Raw genomic sequence first — 12,101 nt, 5'->3', positions numbered from 1 at the left:
GCCTAAAATAAAAATATCGCTTTTCTTGAAACGGAGGGAGTACATCATTTTATTAGTTGCAAAGGAAACTTAGTTGATGCATAAACCAAAATATGGCTAGATAAAGTATTATGTATCCTTTGTGGTGGTTTGCATAATGGATATACATTTAATTTTCTAAAATTATGCCTAACATAATAATATATGCCTCCAAATTTTCCTTAAAAACTCTAAATTTGATATTGTTGTTTATACTCATTGCGTAGCTTTTTTTTGTTACCTTTCCAACGAGATAAAATTTGTAAAATTTCAAGGCACGGATTTTTAGATATGTTATACTAAAGTTTGGTTGTCAATTATACTCTTAAAGATTAGGATATATAAGGAATTATAATAATTTGACTAAAAGGGAGGGATATTTTGGTATTATCAAGTGCACACTGCCAAAATATTTTTATCAAATTGCAAATTTATATTAGGTTTCAATTTCCAAAAAAGTGGCCATAAAATAGACTCCCTCCCTTCGGGCCCTCCGGTCGGTCGGCCCAATCATGTGAAAAACTTCAAGATAAAATTGAAACAAAAACTCAAAGCATATTAGAACTAGGAATTCATCCCCAATCAATAAGAAAATTAGTTACTCATGTTTTTTTGAAATTCACACAAATAATTAAAAGGAGAACTTTTGAAGTTCACACAAATAATTAAAAGAAGAATTTTAAAAATCAAGCAAAAACACAAGTGTTGTGTGTGTAGAGGTGTGTAAGTGTAAAAATGTCTATAGAAAAGTAGATTTATAAGCTTCAATTTGCTTGCAATCCTCCTAGGAATAGAATCCCTTTCCCTTTATAGCTCCAAGATCTTGTCTTTGTAAAATTCCTCCTCTTCTCTTCCAAATTCAATTTCAAGTCAAATTCTACATCCAATTCCAAATTCAAGTCTTCACACCCATGAGAAAGGCTCACACAAAAGTATGTAATTTTAGATCGCCGAAATTCTATTTCCCGTTGCCGGAATCCTTCCAGAAAAGTCACTACCGGCCACATAAGATTCTCCCGCGATAACGGAATATTCTGTTCCGGCACGTCAAAGTTCACGATCAAGATAGTCTTCCGTTAGTCAACGGTCAAGGTCTGAGAGTCAGTCAGTTGGTCTTAATCAGAACTGAGTGAGCTTACTCGGCTGACTCACCAAGTTTCAGAGCTGGATCGGTGTGGGTTGACTCGCCGGAGCATAAAAATTGACTGAGTTTCCTCTGTTTCTGGCTGATTTCCAACCATTTTTTCAGGCTTATTTTTTGTCTTCTCCCGTGACAATCCTAACATACCTCTATTGTTCACAGTTTCAAGCATTCATCAGTTGCATCATCACAGCACCACCCATCTGCATCTTCTTCATCATTACACATAACCACAGACCCATTTTATCAACAACATCACTTCATTCAGTAGCAAAGCAACAAACCATCTCAGATTCTTACCAATTCATTCATCCAACACAAACCCTAAGTTCAATTTGCAGAAATGATTCGAAACCCTCATCAATTTCTTTTTTGTCCTCACTGCCAACAACTCTGAATCTCGATCTAATATCTCTTTCAATTTCATCTCCCTTCACTCCCTTGAGACGAACAACAGTATCACCATCATCTTCTCCATTTCCTCCCATCATTTTATCTCAAACTCGGCTTCTTGATTTCAATTCAAATTAATCAACAGCAACAGCAAGCTAATCAATTGCAGCAACAGGTCTTACTAATTTCTCCTTTTTCGTGAGCTGTGAATCTTCATTCTTCCTTATCTCTCAAGATCTTCTCTCTAATCTCTTGATTTCTCTGCCTATTTTTCGATCTGGTCTCGGCAGTAAACAGCAGCGGCTGCTGCTCTCTTCTCAATTTCCTCCACATAGAGTTGCCCTTAACCTTGACTGAGCTCCACATAGTATTTGTCCATGAAATGACAATTTTGCCCTTTTTGCTCAAATTGGATGATTTCTTCTTCTTTTCCTCCGTGCGACTCCAAAGTAGCTACAAACTCAAAACATGCGTAATACACAATTTACAAGAAAAATAACAAAGAAAGCCTAAACAATACATATTAAATCAAGGTGTATTCTACACCTGACAATAAGTTGACTACTTTATGTGATTTATTATTATTGCGTGACTCATCTCATAATAATCTCATAGAACTATTGGTGTGTATGATCTTGTCGACCTAGCTCCAAAATCTAAAAATACATAACTGTGTTCCATCACCAATCAATGATCCTTAAGTATTGTTTAAATATCTCTTGTGCTTTAAACCCTATTTATATGAGCTAAAAAAAATGTTTCAATCTTATGTGATAAACTACGATAAAATTCATGAGGACGAGTAACCACAATTGGTATAGTTAAAAGATAGTTGAAGCTTGTGTATTATCATTTGGGCTCACGGACGGATGTCTATGATATGTCCACCGGTTCACGGACCGTGTTAGAAAAGGTCATTTTTCCTTTTAAGGATTGACTATCTATTCTTATTTTCTTAAGAAAATTTGGTTCCATGGTTCATGTAACAAGAGGAATCGCCAAGAAGGATGCAGTAGAAGCTGTCAGTGCCTACCTGGGTGAAGGAATCAAATCATCAAGAAACCGAAAGAAGATACCAACCGAAGATGAAGAAGGTTATTCCTCAAATTCTATGTTATCTATTTGTCAATAAGATAATGATTTTAGGTCTAAAGTGAAGAACTTCATATGTAAGAGGAATGATTTGAAGTTATGAATCAATCGCTCCTTAGATGAGATAACTTACTATGAACACTCGTTAGCTCAGTCAAAAAATACTTTGAGTAAACTGAGGACAAAACTTAGTGAGTTAACAGACATCTCTGAGGACCTAGAAAAACTAAATGATCCTATCATCGATAAGTTTGTCAGTAATGAGAATGAATTATCTGCTCAGGCTATTAAAAACATAATATATTTCTAGGAAACTTCTTGTGAGAATTTATTCTTACTTTTGAGAAGGATAACTAGGGTTTGGTATAGCAAAAATTGTGATTACACAAGCTATTTCCAACGTTTTTCATCTTGCATGTTTTTAGATTTATTTTTTAAATTCTAGAGTTTTTGGAAGATGAGTTTGCAGTATGTAATCATTATTGGTTTAATTATTTCAAAAGTCTTATGAGATATTTGTATCTTTATGTTTTCGTGAATCGAGCTGATATTTCATATACGCTCAGAAGTTAAATCTATTATGTTTTTTATAAACTGAAAATGGAACAAACTCTTTGACAAATTTTATCGCAGTATTTATGTACTTGTGATCACACTTTGTTGTTATTATTGGAATATACACTCCGTAAGTTTTCTTATGTTGAGTCATCCAAATTGAATTATCTCTTTGTTCGTAACTGGCTTTGAGAACAATTTAAGTCGATATTCAGGATACAAATCCATGTGATTTGTTAATATCCGATAAAATTCTTCTTTTTCATAAAGCAAGGTCACTCATGTTGTTCTCTTGGGAATGACATCAAATGGTTGGGGGGGGGGGGGGGGGGGGGGCTTCTTAAATGAACTTGTGCTTAATTACTATATCTTTGTGGGGTGTGTGGCTGTGGAAATTAAAGGGGATACATGTATTTTAAATATCCTAGATGAGCGCTAAGTATTTCTTACTATGTGATACCATCTAAATAAAGTTGATATGTAAATACCTTGGAATCCTGAAATATCTTTTGGTTATATTCATTACGATCCCATGATTTTCGTACCTTTGGTAATATTATTGATAAAAAGGGGAGAATTATTTAGTAGTTTTCGCACTACATACATGTGGTTTATGGATCATTATGTAAGGGGGAGTGAATCAATAATCTATAGGTTTCACCTATTATGCAAAAGATGTAAGTATTGATTAAGGGGGAGAAACATATCACTGTAGTATTACTTCAAAGTTGGGATACAATTGAACTTTGGAGAAGATAATAATATTATGTTTCCGTATAACAACGTTTGAGAATATTTGTTTTCAAAGTTGTTATCGCTACGGATCTTCAACAACAACGACGCTGAGTTGAACACGTTCACAATCATTGCAACTTGAACAAACAAAGAATTCGAGAAGTTGAAGAAACTAAAGAAATCAAGCATGATGGATTCGAGGAGTTTTAAAGATTTATATTTTGGATTCAAGGAGTTTTAAAGCTTTATATTTTTATCCATATGTACTGATAGTTTTGTCACTAAATTTGACGAAGGGAGAGATTGTTAGAGCATTGTTAGGTCGAACTCACAAGTGTTTCTATCTCAATCTTGTTTTCAAATTTAATTTTCAGAACTATATCTTGATTTCTATTCTACAATTAGTTAAGTCTCGGATTAGGATAGAAGTGTAGTTGAGAAACGGACATCGCGGCAGTCATCATTGCGTTCTACCATTTGAGATCAACCGAAGCTTTTGGAGAACTTCTTCAAAAAAAGGTAAGTGAAGATTGAACCACCTATTTCTCAAGTTATATTCATCTTTTTATCTATGAGACGATGTTGCATAACTAATTAGACTATCATAGGCATATCAAGAATTTCGAGTCAAGATTCATCTTGTAAATAGTTCTCGAAATATAACTAAGCTTAATGAGCACGAATTTCGGTTAAGGACAGTTTATTGTTCGCTATCAAAATCATGATTCAAGTTTTATCATTCGAAAATAGCCTCGAACAGTGATATGTGTCATTGATGTTATTCGGGAATGTTTCGTATCGATTTAGAGAAATATAGAACTACTATAGATTTGGATATAAGACAGTGTATATATACCAGGCTTGCTGTAAATAGATTCGAAAATAGACACTACTTTTCTTGGTGTGTCCTAGTTGTTACTAGAGTCGTCCTATTCTTAAAACCCTTTTAGGGTCTAGTGACTACAAAGACTTCATTGGTATTCGTGAAGCCAGGTCCAGCTATTGTTTATCTTGATAGCTCGAGTATCCTGATCTTGTTCGACTGTTGACCTGCTCACTTGAACAAGATAAAAAGAAATCATCAAAGTTCTCTTCGTCTCAGACTTTATTGATTCCACAAGTTTTATACTTGTGAGGTGAATAATAATGTAGGCTGCACTTCAGGTTGCATGAGTCCGGATTTTGAGGTTAGCTAGATTTTGTCTATTGCTATCGATTTCCATGACCTTGATCAAACTTTTTGATCGCAAAGGAAATCACATATAGGCTTATATGTGGGAGGCATACTGGTTTAAAGTCTTCAATTGAGTTGAAGCGACTCTTAGTTGGTGTGACATCAACTATTAACTGAATTGCTAGGAGGGTTTAATTCGGTCTCAACTACATTCCAGTCCAAAGTTAATTTGGACTATGCTAGTGTCTGTACCGGCTTAATACAATTTAGTTGTAGAAATACAATATTTATATTTTGATTATTGGCTAATCAAAGTACAATTTAGAGTAGTGTTTATGTCCTGTATTTGTTGTTGTGAAATTAGTTTAATATCATGTTAAGTTTGTGCTAGTCAGATGAGATACACTATGAATAGGATACATATTTTTTTGGCTAGAAATGTGGCGGACTTACACCTCGACACCTACGGTCCTTGTCATGCTTTTATGTAGTAATGCTTGTTAGGGGTATTATCCGAATGGGGTGTGATAAAACTTTTAAGGCTTATCCATATGAGAATTTTGATATTTAGTCATTATAAGAGTATACTCAGAAAGAACCGACGAGAGACTCAGGTGAGGAGAAAAAGAAAAAAATCCAACTTCGAGCGTCAGAAACTTCTACCCAAAAATTCTATGAACCTAAGTAATTGAAGTGATGTAGTTGGCGTTATGAAGTTTGTTGATTGATGTAGTTGGATTTCTTATGTTCTTATGTTACCAATTTTGTTTTCAAAGCATGTATGAAGAATTTAGGGTTTCTTTAGAAGTTGATTATATCGCTGCCTGGCTCAAAATCATGATAGGATTAGAACTCGAAGTATAGATGTGAGTAGTGAATCCTTTGAATCTGTTGAACACCGAGATAATTAGGGTTCTTTTGAAGCTATTATTTTTACAATTTCTTTCTACTGATTCTTGATTCAGATAGATCTATGCTAGGGTTTGGAACTAGACATTTTGAGATAATACATGATACCGTAGATTTTAGGTTTAATATGAAAATTGGTTGAACTGAAATACACAGCAACACTTCAGAATTTTTATGTATAGTCAGGTGTTCTTTCAACCTTGTTGTGAATTATTCAACTTTGGTAATTAACTTGAATAGCCTATTTATGATTCTACGAACCCTGTTAACCTCTAATTTTTCCTATCTCTGTCTGAAGTGACTTAGAGAGTTCATTTGAAATTGATTTTTTTGGATTTTCAGATTACTGTGATATAATAATGTTAAGAAATTGATAGAGATTTGATATCATGAAACTACAAATTATCTTGGAATTTGGGTTCTAGAGAAAAGCTAGATGAGAGGAATTAAAAATTCTATCATATTTTTATTATATAATTTTGGATGGTTTTGGACTGGTGTTGGGCATGTTTAATGTTGAACTGGATTGGGGACTATTTCCTTAATCAATATAAACCTCTAAATGAAAATTTCAGCATGATAATAAGTATACAGTTCAATCCTTGTACTAAGAGCTATGTCAGTTTCAGTAATGATTGTTTTGCACTTTTGGCAGTAATATTCATCAACAGTTGAACATATTTACATCTTGAATTAGCCTTAGTTCTACTGATAGTGTTTAGAGCCTTCTCCAGTGATTCCATAGTGATACTCTTTGTCAAACTGCTTTGTATCTGCTTTTCCTTATGACTAGGTCGGTTCGTTATGTCGTGTAGGTCAGGTTCGATAAGGTTGTTCTATCTTTTTCTAACTTAACTTCTGTTTTATTAAGGTGTCTTTGGATTCAATAGGCGAACTACGGAGGTTAAGGTTTGAATTCTGAGTTGAGGTGGGGACTTACATTTCTATTTTGTAATCATTGATGGCTTTTAACAAAATTATGTTTATGCACTTAAATAAACTCATGCATTGTTGGATTTGATTTCCGATAACTCAGTAGATTCTTTAGGTCTTGTCCATTACTTGGAAATGACCTGAAATGTACTTGCTTGCCTTTGTGATTGTGTGGGAAATAAGAATTTCCATCAGTGGTATATAGGATACGCTCCTTCATTTGTAACTACTTTGTTTTCAGCATTTATGCAATGGCTAGGGAGATACAACACAATATTATTATCTAGGTGTGGAACTGGTTGACACCATATTATACATTGTTCGAAGGAGGAGTTAGTGTCCATATACTTGATTGTTTTGTGTGTGTTGGTTCCCCTTTAATTTTTAGAGTACATGCTTGTTTATTTCACTGAACTAAATGTGTTACTATCATTTAAGGAAAACTTGCATTCTTTTAAATTCAACTTTGATGATTATATTTGAGAAGCCTAAGTATCCATTGGGCTTGTTTAGCTCACTCTTCCACCTCCTTTTAGTGACAGGTAGCCTCGATGCAAGTAGTGTTGACTCGACCAAAGGAGAAATTTATGTTTGGGTCGATTAAGTTGTCTTAACTTATGTCCTTGAGGGATCATTGCTGGTCTCAGTAGTACTGTGCAGTCTTATAACTTTTTGAAGGTGTATTTCTTGAGTTTTTTTGATTGTAAGTAAGGCTCTAACTCCTGAATGTATATATTATATATCATCAAACAACACACTTGTAAATTAGATGGTTATGTATATTATGAATAACCTAGTTTGTGTTCTTGGTCTGTCTTGGAAGATTTTATCTCAGTTTAAGATAGTTTTGGTTTTAGAGTCCTAATTACTGATTTTGGAAAAGGGGCGCTACATTGGTGTTCAAACTGAACTAGGTCCCGGAGTTTTTCTGCATTTGCGGTTTCATCGTTAACAGAATTTTCGGTGTATGTGTTTTTTTTCCGCATTATATTGTTTATCTTTATAATTGAAATATCACAGGTTATGCGTTAATCAATCAAAGTAGATATATCCATACATGTTTGTTGGATATAACTTGATTGATTACTTGGGAATTGATCTTTGGAATTACCCAAGTACTCTCACCCTTAAATCAAGTTCACATAATTGCCTCTGTAAACGTTCTGATTATGAGAGAAAGAGATATAACTCTGGATATTCTTTTTTGATTGAGATTTATTAAGCTGCACTCTTGAAATTGAATTTGAGTTTGTCCATAAAGGTTGCCTAAGAAAAAGTTGGTGGTGTGTTTTGGTACCCCGCGTTTTCACCCGAGAGGTTGCCTAAGAAAAAGTTGGTGGTGTGTTTTGGTACCCCGCGTTTTCACCTTCATTTTCTCGGGTAATATTCTTCTTGTGCTACAATAAGATCCTCGATTATACTTTGGTTGACATAGTCTTGTTCATTCAACAAATAACCTAAATTGGGAGGATTGGAATCATGATTACCCGGTGCACCCTCTTGTTCATCACTACTAGATTCTTCATCGTTGATATAAAGTTTTATTTTTTATTACATGATCACAAACCCTAGTTTTCTTTTCTTTTCTTTCCTCTGCTTCTTCTTCTTTCCCAAACCTTAGTTTTCTTTTCTTTCCTCTACTTCTTCTTTCTTCTTTCCCAAACCTTAAAATAGGAAATGAATCTCTGCTCCAATTTTAAACACTCAAACACTAATTAATTTAACTGCTAACTCAATTAATCATCGGTAATAAATAAGGGCATATTAACGATTAACATAAGTAGGTGGATTTTTTTCTTCTTCTAAATCATGTATTTTATTGCCAAATGAATAATCTTAATTACAAAAATAACCAAAGGAATTAAGGCTAATACAAAAGAAAAACAAAAGGAAACCAAATAAAAACTAAAACAATTATATATGCAAAGATTACAACTTAACAAAAATGGAAGTGTGTTGCATCTTCACATTCCAGGTTACTAATGAAATTCGGTTTTCCTTAATACACTATAATCCCATTCGTGCTATTTTCTCCATAACTCGATTTTTTTCTCCAAAAACAGAGTGGAGGAAATTATACTAATGACTGCTGAGATTTTTTGAATCAGGATATATGGATTTTTCTGCCTGAACATCAAAAACAAATGAATATATGGTATGATGAATTACCCATTGGTATGAAGCAAATATGTCCTAGATTTTATTTATTTGATTCCGTGAGCATTTTATGTAATTTTTGAACCAGCTAATTAATATGATTTCTTATCAAGCTGGATTGCTCGACTAATCAAACAGTTTTGAACTCTCGGGGAAGCTGATAAAAATGGTGTTGTACATATGCAAGTATAATCTTCAGTACAACAAAAGAAGTTGCAGCTAGGATTATGCAGGTATAATCTTCGTGTGCTGTAAAAACTGTTTTCCTTTATAGATGATTGAAATTGAAACTCCTTATATGAATATAAATGGGTTTTAGGTTACTCTCTTCCTTTGGCTTTTCAAATATTTTTATATTCAACAATTTTGATATAAACTGGACACGCCATTAAGCCGGTTGAGGAGAGCTCAAAAGAAAAAGACATACTACCAAACGGTAAAGGTATTCCAGTCATTCTCTTTTATATGAAATCTTGGGGATTTCCATGTTTAGAGCGAAAACAAAATATGAAGCCCCGGTAAGCACTTCAGTGGAGCTTAGTTACTCTAAGTTCTGTCAAATACTTGCCACGGTAAGTTGCTTATGTATATTATAGTGCAATCTATGGTTGGTGGCATCGAGCAGCTGGAAAAATTTCTTAATCAAGGTAGGGTCATATTTGAAGAAAGAGTTGCACTACACTGTACTGAACTAAACCAATTTACGAATAAATTGAAATGGTCTTTTTCAATTTAATTGCATTTTGTCTTGACTATTTTTCTTTTGTTTGAGATGTTGTCGTCCGAATTTTCTTAGTAGTTTTCATGTTTTTCTTCTTCTCTGCTCAAGAGTGTTCAATTGGTTTATAAGATAATTGAGGGGTGTAATTTCTTAATTTGTAACGACGAAATAAATATGGGTTTTGCTGAGCAGCTTAAACAAAAGCAACATTTATGTTAATGGATGGGTTAGGTGATGTGTCTCTGCCGAGGTTTGGAAACAAACTCTTCTTAAAGTAGCCAAAAGCCCCAATTTAGATGCAGTTGCTTTAGCTAAATGTAAAAGGCATAGGCTTTGGAAGCAGACTTTGAGCTGTGGAAGTTTGTACATCTCATCGTGGAGAAAATGAGTATGGGTGTTGGATTGGCAATGCCTCCTGGAGATATACCATTCAGAGGTTGTTATCTTATTATCCTTTAAATTTAAGTTATAGTGTCCTTTTTGTTATTGTCGTATTCTTTTAGTTAGTTTTCTTCTTCTCCATTGAATTATAGTGTCTTTCTCTTTTATTGTCGCGTCTTCTTTTTGTAGAAAAATTACATTAGTATGAAATTCGAAGTGGAGGATTAGGACACGGCATCCAATTTATTGCACTATCAAAAGCCTCGCGCTTCAACAAAATTGAAACTCTATCAAGAAAAGGTTCTTTCAAACAAGCTGTGTCACTAAAGTTGTTTGATTTGGTGGCTTAGGTTTTCACCAATGTTCGTTAACAAGGGATTTTGACTAGAATCCCACTGTTATTATGTGAAGCTGTTTTAAAAGTTAAAAATGGGGGTCTCTCAGTAGTGGTTAGAAGTTGAAATAATTAATGTCTTTGTTTTTTTGGTTTTAGTGCTAATGTTGGTTTTGCTTCTTACAGTCACAATTTTGATCAATGGACTCTAGGATAAACTTATCAAATAGCAAAACTACCAAAGAAGATCTGTTGGGAGCGGATTCAGCGGGTAAATACTTCTACCATTGGACCAGCTTACTTATGTGAATGCTCATGATATTCTCTTGAAGAACAACAAGATTATAGTGCTTTATTTTCTAAAATACAGGTACATTGGCGTTAGCCAACAATAAGTAAGAACTACAAAACCGTTTATTTCTATCCATCATGGTTGTCGGCTATATTGTGACTAACGAGCAAGTATGGGCAAGTGCCAGAATGGTGGTTTGTGTGCTTACTCATAGCAACTGTTGCAACAACCATATAAATACCCGTTACCAGTAAGTTACGAGCATAATTTCTGTAAAAAACAAATGAACCTCTTCGGAAACCTGGATTCTTTTTGGTAAGCTATTGGTGCATTATGTTTTTCAGCTGCAAATGAGAACATCAATTGGTGCAACTTCTCGATGTAGTTCAGAATTGTCAAACGTTGGACAGAAGAAACCCTATTTGAGTATGCGTGTATTCAGAGACACTGGTGCCACTAGTGCTTTACATGGTGAAACGAGAAGAGAGGTGTGGTTAACATTTTTGGTAGTTTCCCATGTTACAGATTTGGTGAGAAGTTATATGTAAAACATCATTCTCCTGTTACCCAGGTGAGAAATTATAAATGTTCTCTTTTCAAGTATATTGAAGTACATCTTTTAGGAGTTTGATGAAAGTTTTATAGAAGGTACAGTTGTTGCATATTCCAATTTGTACTGACAGGAGTTGGACTTCGTGACCACCAAAGACATTACCAACATATATGGTAATGGTAATCTCTTCTATTACCCTTCTCTATGGTACTGTCATGCATATTCCAATTTGTTATTGATTTCACAGGTTTGGTATTCATTCCAACCAATTGTTGTTGCACTATAATTTCCGATTTTCTTTTTGATTCTGATGACCAGATTGTATCCAATAAGTCGTTGATTTCGTCTGAGCCCTTTTTGTTAGTGTACGTTTGAGAAAGATTATGTCCTTTTTGTTTGGTCCTCATTTGACTGTTAATTGGAAATTAAAAGCAGTTTTAATTGTATCCCAAATCATTTTCCTTTTGTAATTAAATTGTAATCTACCTGTTGTTTTTTTTATAATTTTCTAATAGCTAATAATATCATCATCTGTAAGGAGAAAAATGTTGCAAGTAATTCATTTTGCATGCCATATATTTATTAGGGATATATAAGGAATAAGCATACTATCTGTCGACCACATAACTCATATGGAAAGAGAGACATTATCAATGTTACCAAAAGAACAAAGTAGGAGGTAACTTGAGGCCATGCAACACAGTAAACTATGT

General features: G+C 34.0%; 1 long non-coding RNA gene across 2 annotated transcripts; it reads left to right on the top strand.

Moving 5' to 3' along the window:
* The first annotated feature begins 5,691 nt into the window (after positions 1 to 5,691).
* Positions 5,692 to 7,757, top strand: LOC113287219. Of its 2 annotated transcripts, none has more exons than XR_003329864.1 (2): positions 5,692 to 5,974; positions 6,889 to 7,757. It is a non-coding gene; the product is annotated as an uncharacterized LOC113287219 (long non-coding RNA). The 2 variants fall into 2 exon arrangements; XR_003329865.1 differs by having other exon boundaries at positions 5,698 to 5,722.
* The last annotated feature ends 4,344 nt before the right edge of the window (positions 7,758 to 12,101 follow it).

The sequence above is a fragment of the Papaver somniferum genome, chromosome 6 (genome assembly GCF_003573695.1).
Source record: "Papaver somniferum cultivar HN1 chromosome 6, ASM357369v1, whole genome shotgun sequence".
In the NCBI taxonomy this organism is placed as follows: domain Eukaryota; kingdom Viridiplantae; phylum Streptophyta; class Magnoliopsida; order Ranunculales; family Papaveraceae; genus Papaver; species Papaver somniferum.
This window is presented reverse-complemented; position numbering and strand designations above follow the sequence as displayed.